A 25328-nucleotide genomic window follows, 5' to 3' on the forward strand; every position below is an offset into this window, starting at 1 on the left:
GATAATATAGACATTTGCAGTAGGATAATATAATCTCTCAGCCCCTTTTTATTTATTTAATTTTTTTGGCTTTTTTAAAATAACCATCTTTATTGAAATATAATTAATTTACAATATTGTGTTAGCCTTAGGCATATAGCAACATGATTCAGTTATACATATGTCTATTCTTTTTCCCGCTCTTTGCCATTATGGGTTATTATAAGACACTGAATATAGTTAGATAGAAATGTAACTTTCAGAATGAGAGTACTTAATAATCCTTCTGACCAGTACATTCTTCCCCAACAGGCTACTTTGTTTTCGGTCATGATTCAGATTCCATCCTTCCTATACACTCTGATTTGGAACTGAACCACGTGGGAAAGAAGTAGGGGATGGCATTGAATTTTGCTGGCAAAGATAGTGAGAGAGGTAGAATGGTTCTGAGTTAGCTGTTTGTGGGGGCAGTTTCCTAATTTAGTGGGTATCTTTCTGTTTTTGCAGCTTCTGCAGCAGCTTCCTTGTTTGCTTGCTCCTAGCTCCTGTACCGATGGTGACAGCTTTCCTGGTTGTGGCTAAGGCAGAGTGTTATGTGGGTTACGAGTTTCTGGAGTCATGGTCACTCTGTAGCCTGCCTGTCCATTATTCTAGTGATTTTGTGAACATCTGATTCTTATATTAAACCTGTTTTTGTTTAAACTGCCTAGAGTGGATTCTGATCCTGAACCAGTATAAGCAGTTGGTACCAAAAATGTTTGAGGAAACAGATCCTTGAGAAATATGGAAGGGTCATTGAATATCAGCCCATGGCAACTAATGGTGAAAGTTACTTGTTTTTACCTGTGGTCATCTGAAATGAAGTACCTGTTGAAGGCAAAGCTGTAGTGGGTTGAATGGTGATGCATTTGGGGAGACAAAATAATGTAATACAAAGACTATGGGAAGATTTTTTCCCTCAGTTTCTTTGCATTGTTCACTTAGGAAGGCTCTCATATCTCTCCTTGTTATTCTTTGGAACTCTGCATTCAGATGGATATATTTTTCCTTTTGTCCTTTGCCTTTTGTATCTCTTCTCTTCTCAGCTGTTTGTAAGGCCTCCTCAGACAACCAATTTTGCCTTTTTGCATTTCTTTTTCTTGGGGATGGTTTTGAACACCGCCTCCTATACAGTGTTGTAAACCTCTGTCCATAGTTCTTCAGGCACTCTGTCAGATCTAATCCCTTAAATCTGTTTGTCACTTCCACTGTATAATTGTAAGGGATCTGATTTAGGTCATATCTGAATAGTCTAGTGGTTTTCCCTACTTTCTTCAATTTAAGTCTGAATTTGCAATAAGGAAATCTTCAAGAAAATTAGAGGTACCAAGGGAACATTTCATGCAAAGATGGTACAATAAAAGACAGAAATGGTATGGACGTAACAGAAGCAGAAGATATTAAGAAGAAATGGCAAGAATACAAAAAAGATCTTAATGACCAGATAACCACAATGGTGTGATCACTCACCCAGAGCCAGACATCTTGGAGTGTAAAGTCAAGTGGACCTTAGGAAGCATCATTACGAGCAGAGCTAGTGGAGGTGATGGAATTTCATCTGAGCTACTTCAGATCCTAAAAAATGATGCTGTTAAAGTGCTGTACTCAATATGCCAACAAATTTGGAAAACTCAGCAGTGGCTGCAGGACTGGAAAAGGCCTTTGACTGTGTGGATCACAACAAACTGTGGAAAATTCCTAAAGATATGGGAATACCAGACCACCTGACCTGCCTTTTGTGAAACCTGTACGCAGGTCAAGAAGCAACAGTTAGAATCAGATATGGAATAATGAACTGGTTCAAAATTGGGAAAGGAGTACATCAAGGCTGTATATTGTCACCCTGATTATTTAACTTATATGCAGAATACATCATGCGAAATGCCAGGCTGGATGAAGCACAAGCTGGAATCAAGATTGCTGGGAGAAATATCAATAACCTCATACGCACATGACACTACCTTTATGACTGAAAGTGAAGAAGAACTAAAGAGCCTCTTGATGAAGGTAGAAGAGGAGAGTGAAAAAGCTGCCTTAAAACACAACATTCAAAAAATGAAGATCATGACATCCAGTCACATCACTTCATGACAAATAGATAGGGAAACAGTGGAACCAGTGGCAGACTTTATTTTTTTGGGGCTCCAAAATCACTGCTGATGCGGACTCCAGCTGTGAAATTAAAAGTCGCTTGCTTCTTGGAAGAAAAGCTATAACAAACCTAGACAATGTATTAAAAAGCAGAGACATTACTTTGCCGACAAAGGTCCGTCTAGTCAAAGCTGTGCTTTTTCCTGTAGTCATGTATGGATGTGAGAGTTGGACCATAAAGAAGGCTGAGCGCTGAAGAACTGATGCTTTTGAATTGTGGTGTTGGAGAAGACTCTTGAGAGTCCCCTGGACTGCAAGGAGATCAAACCAGTCAATCCTCAAGTAAATCAACCCTGAATATTCATTGGAAAGACTGATGTTAAAGCTGAAGTGCCAATACTTTGGCTACCAGATGCGAAGCACCTACTTATGAGAAAAGACCCTGATGCTGAAAGATTGAAGGCAGGAGGAGAAGGGGATGACAGAGGATGAAATGGTTTGATGGCATCACCGACTCAATGGACATGAGTTTGAGCAAGCTGTGGGAGATGATGAAGGACAGGGAAGCTTGGTGTGCTGTAGTCCTTGGGGTCACAAAGAGTCGGACATGACTGAGAGACTGAACAAATGGGAGGATTGGCTGGTTTTAACTCCACTGCAGAGTTTAAAGCAGTGTTCTCAAGCTGGGGCAATTTTGCCCTCCAGGGGCTATTTGGCAATGTATGGAGCCAGTTTTGGTTGTCATAACTAGAGGAGGAGGGTACTTCTGGCACTCAATGGGCAGAGACCAAGTATGCTGCTATAGAGGCCTGCTTCCTCCTTACCATGAAAACAATGAGTTATCGGCCCAGAATGTTGGTAGTGCTGAGTTTGGTAAATTGATTTAAAGAACATGGCAAGGTCACAGCTGAAGTTATGGCTAGAGAACTAAGTAGTTTTGTGATTGGTTTAAAACAGTCTTTTGTATCTTACAACTCCAGGGCTGTCTGAACCAAAATTGGAGCAGAGCCTAATCCAGTAAGTTGAATTACAGTGTAGGTTGAATCCACAGCTTAGTCATATCTCTTCAGTGTAAGTTGGGACATTGATTGGGAAAGAGTGAAATTCAAGAATTGGAATGGTAACACTGTTTAGATGACTCCAGATATTCTTTTTTTTAATTTGTTATTTATTTATTTGTTTGTTTTGGCCATGCCACATGGCTTATAGGATTTCAGTTCCCCTAACAGGATTGAACCTGCACCCTTGGCAATAAAAGCTTAGAGTCCTAACCACTGGACTACCCTAGAATTCCCCACATATTTTGAAGTATAGTTTTTACTGAACCTCCCTTGCCAGCAGAACCCACCCCTCTTTCTTCGATGAGAGTGGTCCTGCCTTGCATAAAGTTGCTATAATGGCCTCATGAGTAGAGTCATGGCTGTATTCATTCCCAACCCTACCACCTCATGGCCTCCAGACCTATAGCTAGAGTCAGATCCTAGCAAGTCCAAAGGGCCAGTTTCAAAATCAGAGACATGTTTTTATGCATCAAAAGAATTGTAAGAATTTTACTAATCTATATTAGTAAAATTCTAAGAAATAGATGCAAAACTAGACTTTGAGGCTTCTAGATTAGGAAAGAGGGGATCTGATTTTATTTTGGGCTGAATTTATTAATGTAGGGTCACCCACAAGAGATTTCAGATTTGGTGATTGCTCAAGCAGCAAAAACTGGTTCTAATTTTGTCTGCTTGTTTTGTTGACTGATACTTCAAATCAGTAGTGATCTACATTTAATGAAGTTGAGATGCCAGAATTGAGAAATTAGGAATGTTGGGGAGGTGAATTATGTGCAGCAGGCTTTCTTAACTCTCTGATTATGTTCCCCCAAGATGGATGCTTTCTGCTACCTTTAAGAAAAGAACAGTGGTGAGGGGAATGCTGGCGTCCTTGGAAGGCGCTGTAGTGGCAGTTTTCTCTGGCTGTGGTGTGAGTATGAGAGATACTGCTATAAAATGGACCCCCTTAAGCGACTGGGGTCCTGGAATGGCAGAGACACGTAACAAATTAACCATCAGAGACCAAGTGGACAATGGTTATCATAGCAGATTGACATGGAGCAGCAGTTCACCAAGGTCTTACTTGATCTGGAGACTCGAATTAAAGCAAACAAACAAGCCAAACAAAACATCTTAGGTCTAATAAATGTAGGTTTGATTTTAGGTCACCCTACTGAAATCACCTAATCCCCATACCTTTGTTACTTCACAGATCTAAAACTCCCTGGATAAAGAGAAGGCGAGGTACCTTCCTTCCTTCCTTTCTTTTTTAAATTTATGGGTATCTTCTTTTGAAGCAGCTAATTTTTTTTGCAGCCTTTTCTAAAGAAAAGGACCTTTGGTCATATACAAGTGTAACTGTGTATCAGGGAAGGGAAAAGACTCAAACCTTTCAGGGAGTATTGGAATCTGAAAAAAGTGAGTGTTAGTTGCTCAGTTTTGTCTGACTCTTTGTGACCACATGAACTGTAGCCCACCAGGTTCCTCTGTCCATGGAATTCTCCAGGCATATTATAGTGGGTTGCCTTGCCCTCCTGCAGGGGATCTTCCCAACCCAGGGTTCGAACCCATGTGTCCTGCCTCTCCTGCATTGCAGGTAAATTCTTTTACCTACAGTTGGAACCTGAGCTAATGCTAATCCCCAGTGACTCAAGATACCACTGTGTTTCACCAGGCAGAATGAGAGCTTATGGAAATCAGATATGAACAGAGCTTTGGCTTGAATTATTTCACAGTAGGGCTGCTGATCTGTGAATTATCCTGTGGTTATATCTTGTTTCTTAGTGCATATTTGGAATAAACATGCTTGACAGTGGGAGAATTCCCAAATTGGCTTCCATGTCCATGGATTAAGAGTCATTATGGCAGAAAGAGCCAGGTGTAGCCCCCTGGAGCTCTCTTCCTACCAAAATAATGAACCAAAAGCCATCTCACATCCAGAATTATAGAGATTAATGCTCCATTAAAGACATGAAAGGTTCAGGGGTGGAAACATTCAGGCTTCATGGAACTCTCTTGTCTGTATGGAAGATAATAGATTTTGGAAAACGATGATATATTATTTACCTTATCTTCTTCCACCACTCTAGTTCTACCTGGTGTTCCACAAGTGGTCTCTTCACTAGAAAAAGACACTGTGTTTAACTAGTGATTAACTACTGATTGATCAAGTGCCATACCAAAAAAAAAGTATATCTACAAGTATATACACACACATATATGCAAAGATCATCAGAAATGGCCAGCAATGTAGTGCCGCCATATTGTCACCATATTGCCTCCATGATTAGGCCAGTTTTTTAGCTCTGTGCTGTAATTTATAGTCTATAGGGATTTTGTTCATCTCACTATCTCGAAGTACCTCTCTCTTGTCCCCTACAATGAGGATATAATGCTGAATGACAGGACTTTGGGTTAGAGAACTCACAAGCACTCTAGAGCCTTTTTAAAGACCCAGATGATGGTAGGACATGAATCCCATACAAAGTTTGAGGATACGATGCCTTAGTGAAATTTCTGAGGTGGCAGTGTTTAGAGGTAAGTTGAGATGTTCCTTCTGAAGTAGAAGATAACTACTGCATCTTACATCCTCTGCTACCAAAAGGAAATACAGTAACTGGTGGATCTCTTGGGATTTGGGGTCAGGATTACCCTTCATTCAAGTGTACTGTTCCATCCTCTTTACTGAGTAATCTGTTAAGCTGCCCTTAGATTGCTGTATGGAGCTTCTTACAGGCCCCAGCAGGAGAATCACAGTGGCAAGCTGTATCCTCTTTGGCAAGCAAATATTCTACTTTTGAAAAGGGTTTCTGTCTTGCTGTTATATCTGTTAGAGAACAAGTGCCTAAATACTGGATACCAGTGACATGAACTGTCAATGCAAGGGATGACAAGCAAATAGCATTCCGGCGCCAGATAGAAGAGGTGTGTCCGGGACTGGGCACAGTGCAGGTACTGAAGTGCATGTGTGTTGCACATGCAAAAGCTGTTTCTGTATGGCTGTCTCTCCCTGACCATCCTGGCTTCATTCCTGAAGAGTTCCCCGTGTCCCTCATAAACAGTGTGTTGACACTTGTCAGACTAATGGTCAGTCTGGTAGAAGCTGCTAGTGGCCTTCCTAATATCTGTTTTTCCCACCTCCTTCTTTAGAAACAAAGCTCAGGCTTTTTAGTGGAACAGTTGTCACTTAACTACCATTGCCTTTCAGCTGGGCATGGCTACGTGACTAGACTTTGACCAGTGATATGTAAGTGAATTTGTTCTTCCAGGAATTCTCACTAAGTAACCTGTGTCCTTCTCAATTTCTACTTGAAATGTGGATGTGTCGTTTGGAGCTCTGGCAGATCTTAACCATGAAAATCAGGGCCAAATCATGTAGGTAATGGAGCAGTGAAGCTGAAGAAGCTGGTTTCCTAGAGCAAAGATTCGTCTTTAGTCCTGGGCTCTCACCTCTAGGCTTCCTTTATATGAAATGAAATAAACTTCTCCCTTGTTTAAGCTGGTGATATTTAGGGTTTTGTGTCATATGCTGCTGAGCCTACCCCTATCGGAGACAGTGAATACCTGGATGGATAAGGCGGCCTCCTGCGACACGGAATGGAGGAGGAGAAGATACAGGTTTTGTAGAAACAATGGGAAAAGCCCATTTTGGTTGTGTTTAATTTACTGTGTCTGTGGAAATGTTCAGTAAGGGATGTTGATGGCATTGGGAGCTTGAGAAAAGTTCTATCTGGTAGAAAAAGAAAATGTTTTAAAGTGAGTGAAACCTCAGGGAAAACAACCAGCCTCATGACTCGTTCACTTCTTCTTTGTGGGACAGGAAGTTTGATTTTTGAGCAGGATTAAGCAGAAAACATAAGGCTTGGATTATCTGTGTTGGCAGTTCTGCTCTTTGAGTTGGAGATAGAAGTTAGAGACGCGAAAGAAAGAGGAGGGGAGAGTACTGTAGGTAGAGGACATATTTAAACTGTATTTGGGAAGAACAAATTTAGTATATATATTCTTTTAAAGACCTGGTTGATTTGTAAGGCACAGGTTGCTAGAGATTCTTTCAAACTCAGAGATTTCTTGCTTTCTGTCCTTTATTAAGAGTTAGACAATCCATTGATAGGGACATGTTGAATGAGTTTTAATGAGAAATTTAGGTGTGATCATGCCTGGTTGCGTTGTGCAACAAACAGGAATCTCTTGTTTAAGGAAGATGAACATGATGACCTTTGCTGTTGTTCAATCAATAACTTTTCTTCCTAGTTTAACAATGTTCTATTTTAAAATTCTTATGCTAAAACTAAATACCTATCTTGTAATAATCCTATCTTCAGTTGGAGGGAAACTTAAACAACATAGTGAAATTGATACAGCAAGTCATAGTAGAGAATTGTATTTTTTTTTTATTCTTTTAAAAAACATTCTTTTAAAAAAAATTCTTTTAAAAAATTGATTTATTTGGCTGCAACAGGTCTTAGTTGTGGCATGTGGGATGTTTTCTGACCAGGGATTGAACCCTGGCCCCCATCATTGGGAGTACAGAGTCTTAGCCACTGGACCACCAGGGAAGTCCCAAGAAGAATCGTATTTTAAAAGTGTAATTTTTTTAATTCTAAAAAAATTGATGTATTATGGATACTGCCAAAATATTAAGTGTTTTTAAACTGTTTCAAAGAAAGTTATCTGTAATTTTTGTGTGGGATTGTTTTTTCTGCTGTATTATCAACAGGGGCTAAATGTTCTGTGGTATCATGGTAGTATGTTTCTATAGTACTTTGAAAGGTATAGGTATACTATTATACAGCAGAAATTCCAGAAAACCCCTTTTCTTCTTCCTCCCTTCTCCTTTCCCTCCATCTTTGTTCTTCCTGTCCAACTAGTTCTACTCCTCTTTTTTGGTAAGGGAGCTGATTCCTTAGTGTTACACAATAAGCCTGTTTTTGTTTTGATATTCAGTTTGGTTTCAGTTCAGTTCAATTGCTCAGTCGTGTCCGACTCTTTGCAACCCCATGAATCACAGCACGCCAGGCCTCCCTGTCCATCACCAACTCCTGGAGTTCAAACTCAAACTCATGTCCATCAAGTCGGTGATGCCATCCAGCCATCTCATCCTCTGTCGTCCCCTTTTCCTCCTGCTCCCAATCCCTCCCAGCATCAGAGTCTTTTCCAATGAGTCAGCTCTTCGTATGAGGTGGCCAAAGTACTGGAGTTTCAGCTTTAGCATCATTCCTTCCAAAGAACACCCAGGGCTGATCTCCTTTAGAATGGTTTAAGATAACCTTAACCTGTCTAGAAAGAGATCTGTTATTCTGCATCATACATAGTAACAGTGTTTAGGCAGTAGCCTGAGTTCTTTGTCAGCAGATGCATTATTGAGGCTTAGTTTAAATGAATATAGTTTTCCTAGCAAGGTAATCTCTCTGGAGACTTTTGTCTACTCTTTAGGTTGGCAGCCATAGTTTTGTTCCCTCTTGTGGCAGATATATGTATTTTACATTTTCTGGTATCTTTATTATGGGTAGAATTTTAGAGCTGGAAGGGACCTAAGGTCACTTTATAGGTAAGAGAGTGAGATTCAGAGAAATTAGAGGATTTGCTTAAAGAGTGAATGTGTTAGTATCTCAGTCGTGTCCGACTCTTTGCAACCGCATGAACTGTAAGCCCACCAGATCCCAGAATTCTCCAGGCAGAAATACTGGAGTGGTTTTCCATTCTCTTCTTCAGGGCATCTTCTCAGGTAATCTGTCTGGGGATTTTTGTCTGCTCTTTTGGTTGGCAGTCGTCATTTTGTTCCCTCTAGTGGTAGATGTATGTATTTCACGTTTTCTAGACTGAGCGACTGATCTGATCTGATCTGATCATGCATACGATTTTAGAGTCATAAGGTACCTAAGATCACTTTATAGGTGAGAGACTGAGCTTCAGATAAGTTAGAGGATTTGCTTATGGTTACCATTAGAGATAGAGCTAAGACATGCCTGAGATCTCCTGATTACCAATGTAGTATTTATTAAAACAAGACTCAGTGGTTTATGTATGTGAATTTTGTCTTAGGTTAGTTAGAAGATACTGTATGAAGATATTTACATTTAGAGTTATTTCTGTGTATTCATAATTTCTGTTGATGTCTTTAGTATAGTAGTCTTTTGAGAAATAGAAAGACCCTTGGAACACTGACCAACATAGAAAGGGAAATCATATTTACCTTTGAGAAGACACAATAATTGTCTTTAAGTATTTAAATGGTTACCTGTAGGAGAGGGGTTAGCTTATTTTTAGGTTGTTAGGGTGAGTATAGCAAATATTAGTTATTAAATCTCTGGGCTTTCCCCAGGGAGGTCTAGTTTCTTTCAGTTGAATGGAAAGTATAAGAGAGAGTCAAGACCCTAGAACTAGACTTATCTATAGGGTCATACCTATATTAAATTTTGTGTTGAAAGAAGGATTAATTCTGGCTGTTCCTAACCACCTGCCCTGTTATGGTACAACAACTAAAGGGTGCAAGTCAAGTAAGCAGTAAAATCAAGGTTAGAGAAGTTTTCAATGATCCAAACATTGTTGGACTAAGGATAAAGGGTGTAGACTATTGCCCCGGAAGGAGGTTTAGAGCCATCAGGTGACATCAGGACACCAGCCATTAGGTTGAGCAACATTTGAGTGCTGGATTTAGAATGACTTGGATTCACAATTGTGGGCTGCTGCTTATTTATACAGTGTGACTTTGGAAACATTACCTGGTGTGTAAATTTATTTCTTTATGTGTAAAATGGAGATTAATATTTTTATTGCATAGCTTGTTGTTAGGATTAACTGCTTCATGTACAATAACTGCACAGTAAATATTTGTTGGATCTGATCTGAAGGTGTCTGACCTAAATAAAAAGAAAACCTTAGTCCTGGGGAGACTTGGATTCTGAACAAATATTTCAACATGTAAAATAACTTTCTAATAATTTGAAAGTAGTGATTTCATTTTTTACTTTGAGATGTTAAGACAGAGGATGAACAACTGTTTGGGGATATTGTAGAAGGTATTTAAACATTGAATTGCTATACTTCTTTGTTTAATCATCAGATACAATTTATAAAACTCTTGAAGATAATTATAGTTTATTGTATGTACTCATATATTTGCTCTGTCCCTTGTTCTTCTTTCTTGATGCTCTAGTTCCTTTATTATTTCTTTTCTGTTTGAACAATTTCCTTTAATTAATCTCTAAGAACAGGTTTTCTAGTGATAGTTTCTTTTAGTTTTTCTGCATCTGAGAATGTCTGGATTTCCCCTTTGTTCCTGAAGGATAGTTTTGCTGGAAATAGAATTCATAGTTGACATTTCTTTCTTTCAGCGTTTGAAAAATGTTGTGCCCTTCCTTTTGGTCTCTGTGGTTTCTGATGAGAAGTTTGCTGTCGTTTGAATTGATGTTATCCTGTGGCAATATATTGTTTCTCTGTTGCTTCTTTCAAGATTTAAAAAAATTTTTTTTCTAGAACATCAATAATAATGTGTCTTGGTATAAATTTCTTTGACTTTGCAATATATTGTTTCTCTGTTGCTTCTTTCAAGATTTAAAAAAAATTTTTTTCTAGAACATCAATAATAATGTGTCTTGGTATAAATTTCTTTGACTTTATCCCATTTGAGATTCACTCAGCTTCTTAAATTTCTCTGCTTTGCCAAATTTGGGAATCTTTCAGCCATTATTATCTCTGAATACTCTTTTAGTTACACTCCCTCCTCTTTTCCTAGTATTCCAGTTACATGAACATTAGCAATTTTGTTATGATAACATGGATCTCCAGGGCTCTGTTGTTTATATTTTATTTTCTCTTTTTCAGAATTGGACACATTCTATTAACTGTCTCAAAGTGTAGTAATTCTGTTCTATGCCATCTCTATTCTACCACTGAATCTTTCCGCTGAGATTTTTATTTTGGTTATTTTATTTTTTTATTATAATTTTCATTCTTTTTATAACTTCTCTTTCTCTGTTGATATTTTCTATTTTTCCTATGTTTCACTGGAATTTGGAATTAATTATTGATGCATTTTTGTGACAGCTACTTTAAAATCCTTGTCATATGTTGTAACAACTGAGTCATATCTTTGTCTATGTTGGCATCAGTTGATTGTCTTTTCTTACTCAGGTTTGATTTTCCTGGTTCATGGTACAGTGGATATTTTAAAAATTACATTATGGATATTTTGGTTGCTCAGTTAGTTATTCTGCTTGTATTTAGTGCATAGACCATCATCTAATTCTGTGAGCTGCTGTTCCAGTGGCAGTCTAATTTTCAGGTCTTTGCAATGTTATTTTGATCTTCTTGGTTTATCTGGTTCTCCCACAGGTCCAGGCTAGTGCTGTCTGAAGTGGCAGAAGGTATTTCCCAGGCTGGACTGTCTGCTGCCTCTTGGTGTGGGAGGGGAATCTCAGAGCCCGCAAGGCCTAAAATGTTGAGTTGACATTCCCCCCGCACCCCCGCCCCAAGTATTTTAAAGATGTGACTCCATTGTCTTCTGACTTGCATTGTTTATAATGAGAAGTCTGCTGTCGTTCCTCTTACTTTTGTTACTCTTAATAGCATGTCTCTTTTTTTCTGGCTCTTTTTAAGATTTTTCTCTTTATATCATTTTAAAATAATTTGATTATGATGTGCCTTGGTATAGTTTGCCACATTTGTGTGTGTGTTTGGGGTTTGTTGAACTTCTTGATCATTAAGTTTACAGTTTCTGTCAAATTTGCAAAAATAAAATTTCATCAAATTTGGCCATTTGTTACTTCAAATATATTTTTGTCTCTCTTCTCCCCAGCTCCTGTTACATGCATATTTGGTCAATAGAAGTTACACGGCTCAGTGATGCTCTGTTCATTTTCTTACCGTTTGTCTCTCTTTCATTTTGGAGACTTTCATCTTTTTTTTTCTGTAGTGTCTAATTCATTCATTGTATCCAGTGTATTTTCATGTTCACATACCTGAAAATACGCAACAAACTTAAAATAACTTTGAATGTCCTTATCTACTGATTTCATCACCTTTGTCTTTTTAGACTCTGTTTCAGTTGGTTGATTTTCTAATCATTATGACCCACACTTTTTTGCTTCTTTTCATGCCTGGTGGTTTTTGACTTAGATGTTAGACATTGTGCATTTTACTCTGTTGAGTGAAGGATATTTTTACATATCTATAAATATTCTTGAATTTTGTTCTGGGATGTAATTAAATCACTTGGAAATAGCTTGATCATTTTGACCCTTATTTTTCAGTTTTGTTAGGTGGGCCCACAGCAGCATTTAGTCTGGGGCTGATTTTTCCACACTGTTAAGGCAGTACTCTTCTGGATTCTCTGCTTGAAGCTCTGGGAATTATGGCAGGATTTTTGTTTGTTTCTGTCCCCGCTGCGTCCCTCCCCTCCCCCACACACCTTTGGCTATTGGGAACACATACTATTCTGGGCTTTATGTGAGCTCTGAGACTCATTCTCTCTGTTCCTTTAATGTGGTTTATTCTCTGGCCCCAGGTGGTTTTTCTCACATTCAAGTAGTTAGATAGCTGAAGACTCAGGTAGACCCTCTGCAGATCTCTGGACTTCTCTTTTACTATGAATCTCTCTTCTCTTTGGTATTCTGCCCTGTGAACTCTAACCTGTTTAACTTTCCTGGACCCTTCACTCTATTGCTTCAACTTAGGGAAGCTTCTGAACTTCACTTCAGATTCTCTATTCCTGTTCTGCAGGCTGGAAGCTCTCACTCGGGAGTAAGGTGGGGCAATTGTAGGACTCACTTAATTTGTTTATTTTCTCTCTAGATTTACTGTCAACTAGTGCCTGATGTCAGTGTATGAAAAACCTTTGTTTCAAGTATACTTCTGGGCATATACCCTGAGAAAGCCACAATTCTGAAAGACACACGTACCCCAATGTTCAATGCAGCACGATTTACAATAGCTAAGACATGGGCTTTCCTTGTGACTCAGTGGTTAAGAATCCACCTGCCAATGCAGGGGTCGTGGGTTCAGTCCCTGTGTTGGGAAGATTCCCCTGGAGAAGGAAATGGCAACCCACTCCAGTACTCTTGCCTGGGAAATCCCATGGACAGAGGAGTCTGGTGGGCTACAGCCCATGGAGTTGCAAAGAGTTGGTCCTGTCTTAGCAGCTGAGCATGAGCACAACAACATGGAAGCAACCTAGATGTCTGTCTACAGATGAGTGGATAAAGAAGATGTAGTACATATATACAATGGAATATTACTCAGCCATAAAGAAGAACAAATTTGAATCAGTTCTAGTGAGGTGGATGAATCTAAAGCCTGTTGCCCAGAGTGAAGTAAATCAGAAGAAGAAAAACAAATATCATATATTAACACATATATATGGAATCTAAAAAATGGTATTGATTAATCTATTTGAAAGGAAGGAATGGAGATCCAGATGTAGAGAAAGGACTTGTGGACACAGTTGGGGAAGGAAAGAATGGGATGAATGGGGAAAGTAGCATTGACATAATACACACGATCATGTGTAAAATAGAGAGCTGGTGAGAAGTTGCTGTATAATACAGGGAACCCAGCCTGGTGCTCTGTGATGGCCTAGAGGAGTGGGATGGGGAGAGGGATTATATGTATAATTATGGCTAATGTGCATTGTTGTACAGCAGAAACCAGCACAACAGTATAAAGCAATTTCTCCCCAATTAAAAAATGAAAAAGAAAAACACAAGGTTATATAGTTATTGTTGACTTATTATTTTTAATGGTATGCATTGTACTCTATGTATTCTGTTAAATTTTGAAATGCATTCTTTTTCCCTTCTGTGAAAGCCCTTTGGCTTTTTGCTAAATTTAACTCTGGAAAAAATTAGTTTGTGTGTTCTTAATAAGCCTTTTGAATAATAGGAGATTATACTGGAAATTCGGAAAATCATATTGCATTCCTACCTAAATTTTTGAATAACCACAAAAAGGCTTGTTTCAGTTGAAAAAAAACCAGACTTCTTTGATTAAATACTAAATGGATCAAATATGAAAGCCTATTGTGGAATGATTTCCTGCATGCTTTCTTTGCAGTGAATGAACAGTTTTTCTTTTCCTTATCCTTTGAAAGTTGGTCTTTACTGGCACAATTAGATCTTGTGTTGCAGAGTTTTGATCTTCTGATTATTTTGGCATTATAGCACAAGCCTTTGATGAATAAGAAAACATTTTTAAAAATGATAATTTGCTAAAAAGCAGATTTTTCAATTAAGCATGGGAAGCTTGGGAACTATAAGACCCTCATCTTAATTTTACTTATGAACAAGTAAATTAAATTTCTGCTGATCAGCTTTTTTACCCTGTTAAGATGTATAAGTCAGCTATATGTTTCTGAAAGGTCATAAGTCTGATTTTTCTAGTGTCGTGCTTTTGCTTCACTTGTTTCCCCTAAGGGTGATATTCTTAGTGAAGAAAAGAACAGGTGCTAGGCACAGTGCTGAAATTGGAGATTGTTTGGGATAGAATAGAATAGAAGGACTGGTGCCAATGCCAGTGATATGTATATAGCATGTTTTGACCGAAACTTTTTCCCTATGGGAAATTTTAACTCCAACTGGGAGAACTGTTGTTGTTGTTTAGTCATCCCGTCGTGTCCGACTCTTTTCGACCCCATAGACTGCAGCATGCCTCCCTGTCCCTCACCATCTCCCAGAGTTTGCCCAAGTTCATGTTCATTGCATTGGTGATGCTGTCCAGCCATCTCATCCTCTGACACTCTCTTCTCCTTCTGCCCTCAGTCTTTCTCGCATCAGGAACTTTTCCAGTCAATCGTCTGTTCACATCAGATGACCAAAGTACTGAAGCTTCAGCTTCAGTCCTTCCAGTGAATATTCAGCATTGATCTCCCTTAAGATTGACTGTTTGATCTCCTTGCTGTCCGGGGGACTTTTAGGAGTCTTCTCCAGCACCACAGTCCGAAGGCATCAATTCTTTGGCATTCTGCCTTCTTTACGGTCCAGCTCTCACAACTGTTGTGACCACTGGGAAGATAGCCTTGACTGTCTTCAAGACTTTGTGATAGCCTTGACTATACAGACCTTTGTCAACAGGGTTAATGTCTCTGCTTTCCAACACACTAAGTTTGTCCTCACTTCCCTGCCAAGAAGCAGTTGTTTTCTGATTTCATGGCTGCAGTCACCATCTGCAGTGATTTTGGAGCCCAAAAGAGGGAATTCGTCACTACTTCCACCTTTACCCCTTCTATTTTGCTGTGCAGTAATGCGGGTGGATGCTATGATCTTAGTTGTTTTAATATTTTGTCTTAAGCTGGTTCTTTCACTCTCGTCCTTCACCATCATCAAGAGGCTCTTTAGTTCTCTTCGCTTTCTGCCATTAGAGTGGTATCATCCACACATCTGAGGTTATTGATATTTGCCTGCCTATCTTGATTCCAGCTTGTAACTCATCCAGCCCAGCATTTTTCATGAAGTGCTCAATGTATAGATTAAACAAACAGGGTGACAGCAGACAGCCCTGTTGTACTCCTTTCTCGATCTTGAACCAGTCAGTTGTTTCATACAGGGTTCTAACTATTCCTTCTTGGACCCACATACAGGTTTCTCAGGAGACAGGTAAATTGGTCTGGTATTCCCATCTCTCTGAGCGCTTTCCACAGTTTGTAATGATCCATACAGTCAAGGCTTTATCGTAGTCGATGAAACAGAGATAGGTGTTTTTCTGAAACTCCCTTGCTTTTTCTGTAATCCAGCAAGTGTTGGCAATTTCATTTCTAGTTCCTATTCCTTTTCTAAACCCAGCTTGGACATCTGGAAGTTCTTGGTTTGCATAATGCTGAAGCCTAACATATGCAAGATTTTAAGCATGACCTTATTAGCATAGGAAATGAGTGCGATTGTCTGATGGTTAGCACATTCTTTGGTATTGCCCTTCTTGGTACTTGGGATGAGGATTGACCTTTTCTAGTCCTGTGGCACTGGCTGGGTCTTCCAGATTTGCTGGCATAATGAATGCAAAACCTTGATGGCATCATCCTTTAGAGATTTGAACAGTTCTGCTTGAATTTCATCACATCCACCAGCTTTATTAACAGCTGTGCTTCTTAAGGCCCACTTAACTTCGCACTACAGAATGTCTGGCTCTGGGTGACTAACCACAGCATCGTAGTAATCCGGTTCATTAAGATCCTTTTATACGGTTCTTCCATGTCTTCTTTTCATCTCTTCTTGATCTCTTCAGCATCTACTATATATCTACCATTTTTATCCTTTATTGTGCCTATCTTTGGGTGGAATGCTCCCTTGATGTTTCCAGTTTTCCTGAGGAGATCTCTAGTCTTTCCCCTTTTGTTGTCTTCTTCTATTATCAAGCACTGTTCGTTGAAGAAGGCTGCCTTGTATCTTCTAGTTATTCTTTGGAACTCTGAGTTTAATTGAGTATATCTTTCCCTCTTTCCCTTGCTTTTTGCTTCTTTTCATTCTTCTGCTCTTTGTAAAGCCTCCTCAGATAACCACTTTGCCTTCTCGCTTTTTTTTAATCTTTGGGATGGTTTTGTTCACTGCCTTCTGTACAATATTACAGACCTCACAGACGGTAAAGAATTTGCCTGCAATGCAGGAGACCTGGGTTCGATCCTTGGGTCGGGAAGATCCCCTGGAGAAGGGAATGGCAACCCACTTCAGTATTCTTGCCTGGAAAATAACATGGACAGAAGAGCCTGGTGGGCTAAAGTCCATGGTGTTGCAAAGAGTTGGACACAACTGAGTGGCTTTCACTTCACTTCACTGTTAACTAAATCTAGTCCCTTGAATCTACTTGTTACCTCTACTGTGAATTCATACGGGATTTGATTTAAGTCATACCTGGCTGGCCTACTGTTTTTCCTGGTTTTCTTTAGTTAAGTCTGAATTTTGCTATGAGAAGCTGATGATCTGAGCCACAGTGAACTCGAGGTCTTATTTTTGCTGACTGTGTACTGCTTCTTCATCTTCGGCTACAAAGAATGTAATCAGTTTGATTTTGGTATTGACCATTTGGTGATGGTGATGCCCATGTGTAAAGTCATCTCTTGTGTTGTTGAAAAAGTGTATTTGCTATAACTAGCGAGTTCTTTTGGCAGAATTCAGTTAGTCTTTGCCCTGTTTCATTTTGTTCTGCAATGCCAAACTTGCCTGTTACTCCAGGTATCTCTTGACTTCCTACTTTTGCATTCCAATCCCCAATGATGAATAGACCATCTTTTTTAGGTGTTAGTTCTAGGAGGTCTTCTAGATCTTCATAGAACTGATCAACTTCAGCTTCTTTGGCATTGGTGGTGGGGCATAGACTCCGATTACTGTGATGTTAAATGACTTTCCTTGGAAACAGAGATCATTCTGTCATTTTTGAGGCTGTACCCAAACTGTATTTCGGACTCTTTCACTGAATATGAGGTCTACTCTGTTTCTTCTTTGGGATTCTTGCCCACATTATATCTGCAGTAGTAGATATAATGGTCATCTGAATAGAAGTCGCCCATTCCTGTCCATTTTAGTTCACTGATTCCTAAGATGTTGATGTTTATTCTTACCATCTCCTGCTTGACCACGTCCAGTTTTCCTTGATTCATGGACCTATCATTCCAGGTTCCTATACAGTGCTATTCTTTGCAGCATCAGATTTTACTTTCATCACCACTGACAGTTGTATCCGCTTTGGCCCAGCCATTTCATTCTGGGGCTATTGGTAATTCTCCTCCACTCTTGCCTGTAGCATATTGGACACCTCCACACCTGGGGGACTCATCTTTTGGTGTCATATCTTTTTGGCCTTTTATACTGTTTGTGAGGTTCTCACAGCCAGTATACTGGGATGATTTGCCTTTCCCTCCTCCAGTGGATCATCTTTTGTCAGAACTCTCTGCTATGACCAGTCCATCTTGGGTGGCCCTGCATGGAATGGCTTATAGCTTCATTGAGTTATGCAAGCCCCTTCACCATGACAAGGCAGTGGTCTTTGAAGGGGAGTTGGGAAAATAAAAAATATTAATCAGACTTATGCCAATTTGATGAAATGTTTTTGGAAAATATTTTTTGGAGAAACTCCTTGAACAATTTTTTAGCATGTTGCAATTAAGTAATTTCCACTTTTTCCATTTTTGTTTTTATTTTACTGAAATAGTTTTTAAGATTCTGTCAACAGCTATCAAACTGTTAAAATGGTCACATTCTATGAAATGTATGCCCCCACTTAAAAAATTGAATAATGTATATACAATGAGTAACAGACATAAGATCTAAAACATGCTTGTGCTAGGCTAACTAAAAAAATTTAACAGGTATAACTTGAGTCTGAAACAGTTTTTTTGCAGGTTTACATGTTTCTTCCAAAGTCTTGTGGTCACCGGGACCTAATGTAATTTAGAGCAGTAGTTGTCTACAGTGTATCACTGAGACCAACTCAGTAATCTCAAGTACTGTGTTCCGTTCTGGAGTACTACTCAGGCAAACTGGCACACACTTATTTTGTTATAGTCATGGTCATCATTGTTATCATCATCATCAACACTTATATAGTATTTATCGTGCACCAGATGCTTGTTGAAACTCTTCACATGTATATTAACTCATATTTTTCCTGACAAGAGCTCTTACAAGGTAGGTAATAGTACCTTTTATGTATGGGGGGAAAAAATGAAGCACAAAGAGGTAATACAATTTTCACAGAGTCACATAGCAAGTAAATGGTGGAAGTGAATTAGGAAATGGCAACTCACTTCAGTGTTCTTGCCTGGAAAATTCCATGGGTAGAGCAGCCTACCCATGGGATCACAAAGAGTGGGACATGACTGAGCAACTGAGCACATGCAGGTAATCTAGATCCCTACTCCATATTCCTAACATTGTAAAAAAAAATTAAAAATCACATTGGAATCTGAGGAGCAAATTGAAACTAATATGAAAAAGAAAAGATCAGGGGAGGTACAGAGGAGAGACAGCGGGCAAGATTTTTGTGAGTTATATTCAAATATTTGAAGAACGGTCTTGTAGAAATGGGACTAAATTTATCCTATATAGTTCCAGGAAGGAGCACTGTGACCAGCAGGTAAATTGTTGTTGTTGTTCAGTTGCTCAGTCGTGTCTGGCTGTTTGTGCTCCATGGACTGCAGCACGCCAGGCTTCCCTGCCCTTCACTATCTCCTGGAGTTTGCGCAAATCCATGTCCATGCTATTTAACCATCTCATCCTTTGCCACCCCCTTCTCCTTTTACTTTCAACCGTTCCCAGCATTAGGGTCGTCTTTTCCATTGAATTGGCTCTTCTCATCAGGCGGCCAAAATATTGGTGCTTCAGCAGTAGTCCTTCCAATGTATAGTCAGGGTTGATTTCCGGAAGGATTGACTAGTTTGATCTCCTTGTTGTCTAAGGGACACTCAAGAGTCTTCTCCAGCACTACAGTTCGAAAGCATCAGTTCTTTGGCACTCAGGCTTCTTTATGATCCAACTCTTATGACTACTGCAAAAACCATAGCTTTGACTATATGGACCTTTGTCGGCAAAATGATGTCTTTGCTAATTAATAGCTATTTGATATGCTCTCTAGGCTTATCATAGCTTTCCTTCCAAGCTTCTTTTAATTTTATGGCTGCAGTCACCATCCACAGTGATTTTGGAGCCCAAGAAAATAGAATCTGTAACTGCTTTGTCTTTTCCTCCTTCTGTTTGGCATGAAATGATGGGACTGCATGCCATGATCTTTGTTTCTTGAATGTTGAGTTTTAAGCCAGCTTTTTCACTCTCCTCTTTTCATCAAGAGGCTCTTTAGGTCCTCTTCCCTTTCTGCCATTAGAATGATATCATCTGCGTGTCCAAGGTTGTTGATATTTCTCCTGACAGTCTTGTTTCCAGCTTGTGATTCATCTACCCCAATATTTCGCATGATGCACTCTGCATATAAGTTAAATAAGCAGGATGACAATACACAGTCAGGTGGTAGAAAGTCCTTTTCTGCTCAGTTTTGATTCTTCTACTCCTTGCAGTTTTTCCAGTCTGGGGTCTTAAACTGCTCTAGTAATTTTAGTCCATGCTACAGAAATGTGCTGCCACTCTCAAATTGGCCATTCTACTTTCTAGTGAATACTTGTTAGCTGTTTTTGGGTTCTCATCATAGAAGAGGAATCATGTATTATTTGGCTTGTTTCACTTAGCATAGTGTCCTTAAAGTTTATTCGTGTTGTAGCATTTGACAAGATTTCCTTTTTTAAGGCTAAATAATATTATATGTATGTATATACCCCATTTTATCCATATCTATAAATTTAATAGCACGTATATAATTTTTCCACCATTGAAGGTACAAAAGTGGTTAATATGCTTTAAAACTTTTCATTCATTACAAAGAAATGTGTGTACATATTAGAAAATTTAGAATATATGGATCAGGCAATACAATTGATGAAAATCCTATGTTAATGCTTTGATGAGCATCTTTCTATATGTTTTCTGTGCTATATACTCATGTGTACTCAGGTTGAATAAACTGGTAAAATGTGTTGATGAAAAACACCTAAGTCAAAGTAATAGTGATCGATATTTGGTAATATGGTTGGCTAAGATGTACTGCTTGATATGAGCTTTCTTAAGATTTTTTTGGGGGGTGTTTAATTAATTTATTAATTGTACAGGAGACAGGGATCAAGACCATCCCCAAGAAAGAGAAATGCAAAAAAGCAAAATGGGTGTCTGAGGAGGTCTTAGCTGTGAAAGAAGAGCTGTGAAAAGAAGAGAAGTAAAAAGCAAAGGAGAAAGGAAAGATATACCCATTTGAATGCAGAGTTCCAAAGAATAGCAAGGAGAGATAGGAGAGCCTTCCTCAGTGATCAGTGCAAAGAAATAGAGGAAAATAATAGAATAGAAAAGACTAGAAGTCTCTTCAAGAAAATTAGAGATACCTAGGGAACATTTCATGCAAAGGTGGGCTCAATAAAGGACAGAAATGGTATGGGCCTAACAGAAGCAGAAGATATTAAGAAGAGATGGCAAGAATACACAGAAGAACTATACAAAAAAGATCTTCACGACCCAGGTAGTCAAGATGGTGTGATCATTCACTTAGAGCCAGACATCCTGGAATGTGAAGTCAAGTGGGCCTTAGGAAGCATCACTACGAACAAAGCTAGTGGAGGTAATGGAATTCCAGTTGAGCTATTTCAAATCCTAAAAGATGATGCTGTGAAAGTGCTGCACTCAATATACCAGCAAATTTGGAAAACTCACCAGTGGCCACAGGACTGGAAAAGGTCAGTTTTCATTCCAATCCCAAAGAAAGGCAGTGTCAAAGAATGCTCAAACTACCGCACAATTGCACTCGTCTCACACGCTAGCAAAGTAATGCTCAAAATTCTCCAAGCCAGGCTTCAACAATACATGAACCTTGAACTTCCAGATGTTCAAGCTGGACTTAGAAAAGACCAAGGATCAGATCAGATCAGTCGCTCAGTCGTGTCCAACTCCTTGCGACCCCATGAATCGCAGCACGCCAGGCCTCCCTGTCCATCACCAACTCCCGGAATTCACTCAGACTCACGTCCATCGAGTCAGTGATGCCATCCAGCTATCTCATCCTCTGTCGTCCCCTTCTCCTCCTGCCCCAATCCCTCCCAGCATCAGAGTCTTTTCCAGTGAGTCAACTCTTCATATGAGGTGGCCAAAGTACTGGAGTTTCAGCTTTAGCATCATTCCTTCCAAAGAAATCCCAGGGCTGATCTCCCTCAGAATGGACTGGTTGGATCTCCTTGCCATCCAAGGGACTCTCAAGAGTCTTCTCCAACACCACAGTTCAAAAGCATCAATTCTTCGGCACTCAGCCTTCTTCACAGTCCAACTCTCACATCCATACATGACCACAGGAAAAACCATAGCCTTGACTAGACGAACCTTTGTTGGCAAAGTAATGTCTCTGCTTTTGAGTGTGCTATCTAGGTTGGTCATAACTTTCCTTCCAAGGAGTAAGCGTCTTTTAACTTCATGGCTGCAGTCATCATCTGCAGTAATTTTGGAGCCCAGAAAAATAAAGTCTGACACTGTTTCCCCATCTATTTCCCATGAAGTGGTGGGACTGGATGCCATGATCTTCGTTTTCTGAATGTTGAGCTTTAAGCCCACTTTTTCACACTCCACTTTCACTTTCATCAAGAGGCTTTTGAGTTCCTCTTCACTCTTCACTTTCTACCATAAGGGTGGTGTCATCTGCATATCGGAGGTTATTGATATTTCTCCTGGCAATCTTGATTCCAGTTTGTGTGATGTACTCTGCATATAAGTTAAATAAACAGGGTGATAATATACAGCCTTGATGTACTCCTTTTCCTATTTGGAACCAGTCTGTTGTTCCATGTCCAGTTCTAACTGTTGCTTCCTGACCTGCATACAGATTTCTCAAGAGGTAGATCAGGTGGTCTGGTATTCCCATCTCTTTCAGAATTTTCCACAGTTTATTGTGATCCACACAGTCAAAGGCTTTGGCATTGTCAATAAAGCAGAAATAGATGTCTTTCTGGAACTCTCTTGCTTTTTCTGTAATCCAGTGGATGTTGGCAATTTGATCTCTGGTTCCTCTGCCTTTTCTAAAACCAGCTTAAACATCAGGAAGTTCACAGTTCACATATTGCTGAAGCCTGGCTTGGAGAATTTTGAGCATTACTTTACTAGTGTGTGAGATGAGTGCAATTGTGCGGTAGTTTGAGCATTCTTTGGCATTGCCTTTCTTTGGGATTGGAATGAAAACTGACCTTTTCCAGTCCTGTGGCCACTGCTGAGTTCTCCAAATGTGCTGGCATATTGAGTGCAGCACTTTCACAGCATCATCTTTCAGGATTTGGAATAGCTCCACTGGAATTCCATCACCTCCACTAGCTTTGTTGGTAGTGATGCTTTCTAAGGCCCACTTGACTTCACATTCCAGGATGTCTGGCTCTAGGTCAGTGATCACACCATCGTGATTATCTGGGTCATGAAGATCTTTTTTGTACAATTCTTCTGTGTATTCTTGTCACCTCTTCTTAATATCTTCTGCTTCTGTTCGGTCCATACCATTTCTGTCCTTTATCGAGCCCATCTTTGCATGAAATGTTCCTTTGGTATCTCTCATTTTCTTGAAGAGATCCCTAGTCTTTCCCATTCTGTTGTTTTCCTCTATTTCTTTGCATTGATTGCTGAAGAAGGCTTTCTTATCTCTTCTTGCTATTCTTTGGAACTCTGCATTCAGATGTTTATATCTTTCCTTTTCTCCTTTGCTTTTCGTTTCTCTTCTTTTCACAGCTATTTGTAAGACCTCCCCAGACAGCCATTTTGCTTTTTGCATTTCTTTTCTATGGGAATGGTCTTGATCCCTGTCTCTTGTACAATGTCATGAACCTCATTGCATAGTTCATCAGGCACTCTATCTGTCAGATCTAGGCCCTTAAATCTATTTCTCACTTCCCCTGTATAATCATAAGGGATTTGATTTAGGTCATACCTGAATGGTCTAGTGGTTTTCCCTACTTTCTTCAATTTAGGTCTGAATTTGGCAATAAGGAGTTCATGGTCTGAGCCACAGTCAGCTCCTGGTCTTGTTTTTGCTGACTGAATAGAGCTTCTCCATCTTTGGCTGCAAAGAATATAATCAATCTGATTTCGGTGTTGACCATCTGGTGATGTCCATGTGTAGAGTCTTCTCTTGTGTTGTTGGAAGAGGGTGTTTGTTATGACCAGTGCATTTTCTTGGGAAAACTCTATTAGTCTTTGCCCTGCTTCATTTCGTACTTCAAGGCCAAATTTGCCTGTGACACCAGGTGTTTCTTGACTTGCTACTTTTGCATTCCAGTCCCCTATAATGAAAAGGACATCTTTTTTGGGTGTTAGTTCTAAAAGGTCTTGTAGGTCTTCATAGAACTGTTCAAATTCAGCTTCTTCAGTGTTAGTGGTCAGGGCATAGACTTGGATTACTGCGATATTGAATGGTTTGCCTTGGGAACGAACAGAGATCATTCTGTCGTTTTTGAGATTGCATCCAAGTACTGCATTTCAGACTCTTTTGTTGACCGTGATGGCCACTCCATTTCTTCTGAGGGATTCCTGCCCGAAGTAGTAGATATAATGGTCATCTGAGTTAAATTCACCCATTCCAGTCCATTTCAGTTCGCTGATTCCTATAATGTCGACATTCACTCTTGCCATCTCTTGTTTGACCACTTCCCATTTGCCTTGATTCATGAACCTGACATTCCAGGTTCCTATGCAATATTGCTCTTTACAGCATTGGACCTTGCTTCTATCACCAGTCACATCCACAGCTGGGTATTGTTTTTGCTTTGGTGCCATCCCTTCATTCTTTCTGGAGTTATTTCTCCACTGATCTCCAGTAGCATATTGGGCACCTGTTGACCTGGGGAGTTTCTCTTTCAGTATCCTATCATTTTGCCTTTTCATACTGTTCATGGGGTTCTCAAGGCAAGAATACTGAAGTGGTTTGCCATTCCCTTCTCCAGTGGACCACATTCTGTCAAATCTCTCCACCATGACCCGCCCGTCTTGGAACCAGAGATCAAATTGCCAACATCTGTTGGATCATCAAAAAAGAGAGTTCCAGAAAAACATCTATTTCTGCTTTATCGACTATGCCAAAGACTTTGACCGTGTGGATCACAATAAACTGTGGAAAATTCTGAAAGAGATGGGAATACCAGACCACCTGACCTGCCTCCTGAGAAATCTGTATGCAGGTCAGGAAGCAACAGTTAGAACTGGACATGGAACAGTAAACTGGTTCCAAATAGGAAAAGGAGTACGTCAAGGCTGTATATTGTCACTCTGCTTATTTAACTTCTATGCAGAGTACATCATGAGATTGCCGGGAGAAATATCAATAACCTCAGATATGCAGATGACACCACCCTTATGGCAGAAAGTGAAGAGGAACTAAAGAGCCTCTTGATGAAAGTGAAAGAAGAGAGTGAAAAAGTTGGCTTAAAGCTCAACATTCAGACATGGCATCTGGTCCCATCACTTCATGGCAAGTAGATGGGGAAACAATGGAACCAGTGACAGGCTTTATTTTTCGGGGCTCCAAAATCACTGCAGATGGTGATTGCAGCCATGAAATTAAAAGATGCTTACTCCTTGGCAGGAAAGTTATGACCAACCTAGACATATTAAAAAGCAGAGACATATCTTTGCCAACAAAGGG

General features: G+C 39.6%; 2 protein-coding genes across 5 annotated transcripts in view; one reads left to right on the top strand and one right to left on the bottom strand.

Moving 5' to 3' along the window:
• Positions 1–25328, bottom strand: part of AMPD3 (adenosine monophosphate deaminase 3) — a 296752-nt gene that overhangs the window by 270681 nt on the left and 743 nt on the right. The window lies entirely within an intron of this gene.
• Positions 1–25328, top strand: part of SBF2 (SET binding factor 2) — a 508637-nt gene that overhangs the window by 60893 nt on the left and 422416 nt on the right. The gene's annotated exons all lie outside the window — the stretch shown is intronic.

This window comes from Bubalus kerabau, chromosome 15 (genome assembly GCF_029407905.1).
Source record: "Bubalus kerabau isolate K-KA32 ecotype Philippines breed swamp buffalo chromosome 15, PCC_UOA_SB_1v2, whole genome shotgun sequence".
In the NCBI taxonomy this organism is placed as follows: Eukaryota; Metazoa; Chordata; class Mammalia; order Artiodactyla; family Bovidae; genus Bubalus; species Bubalus kerabau.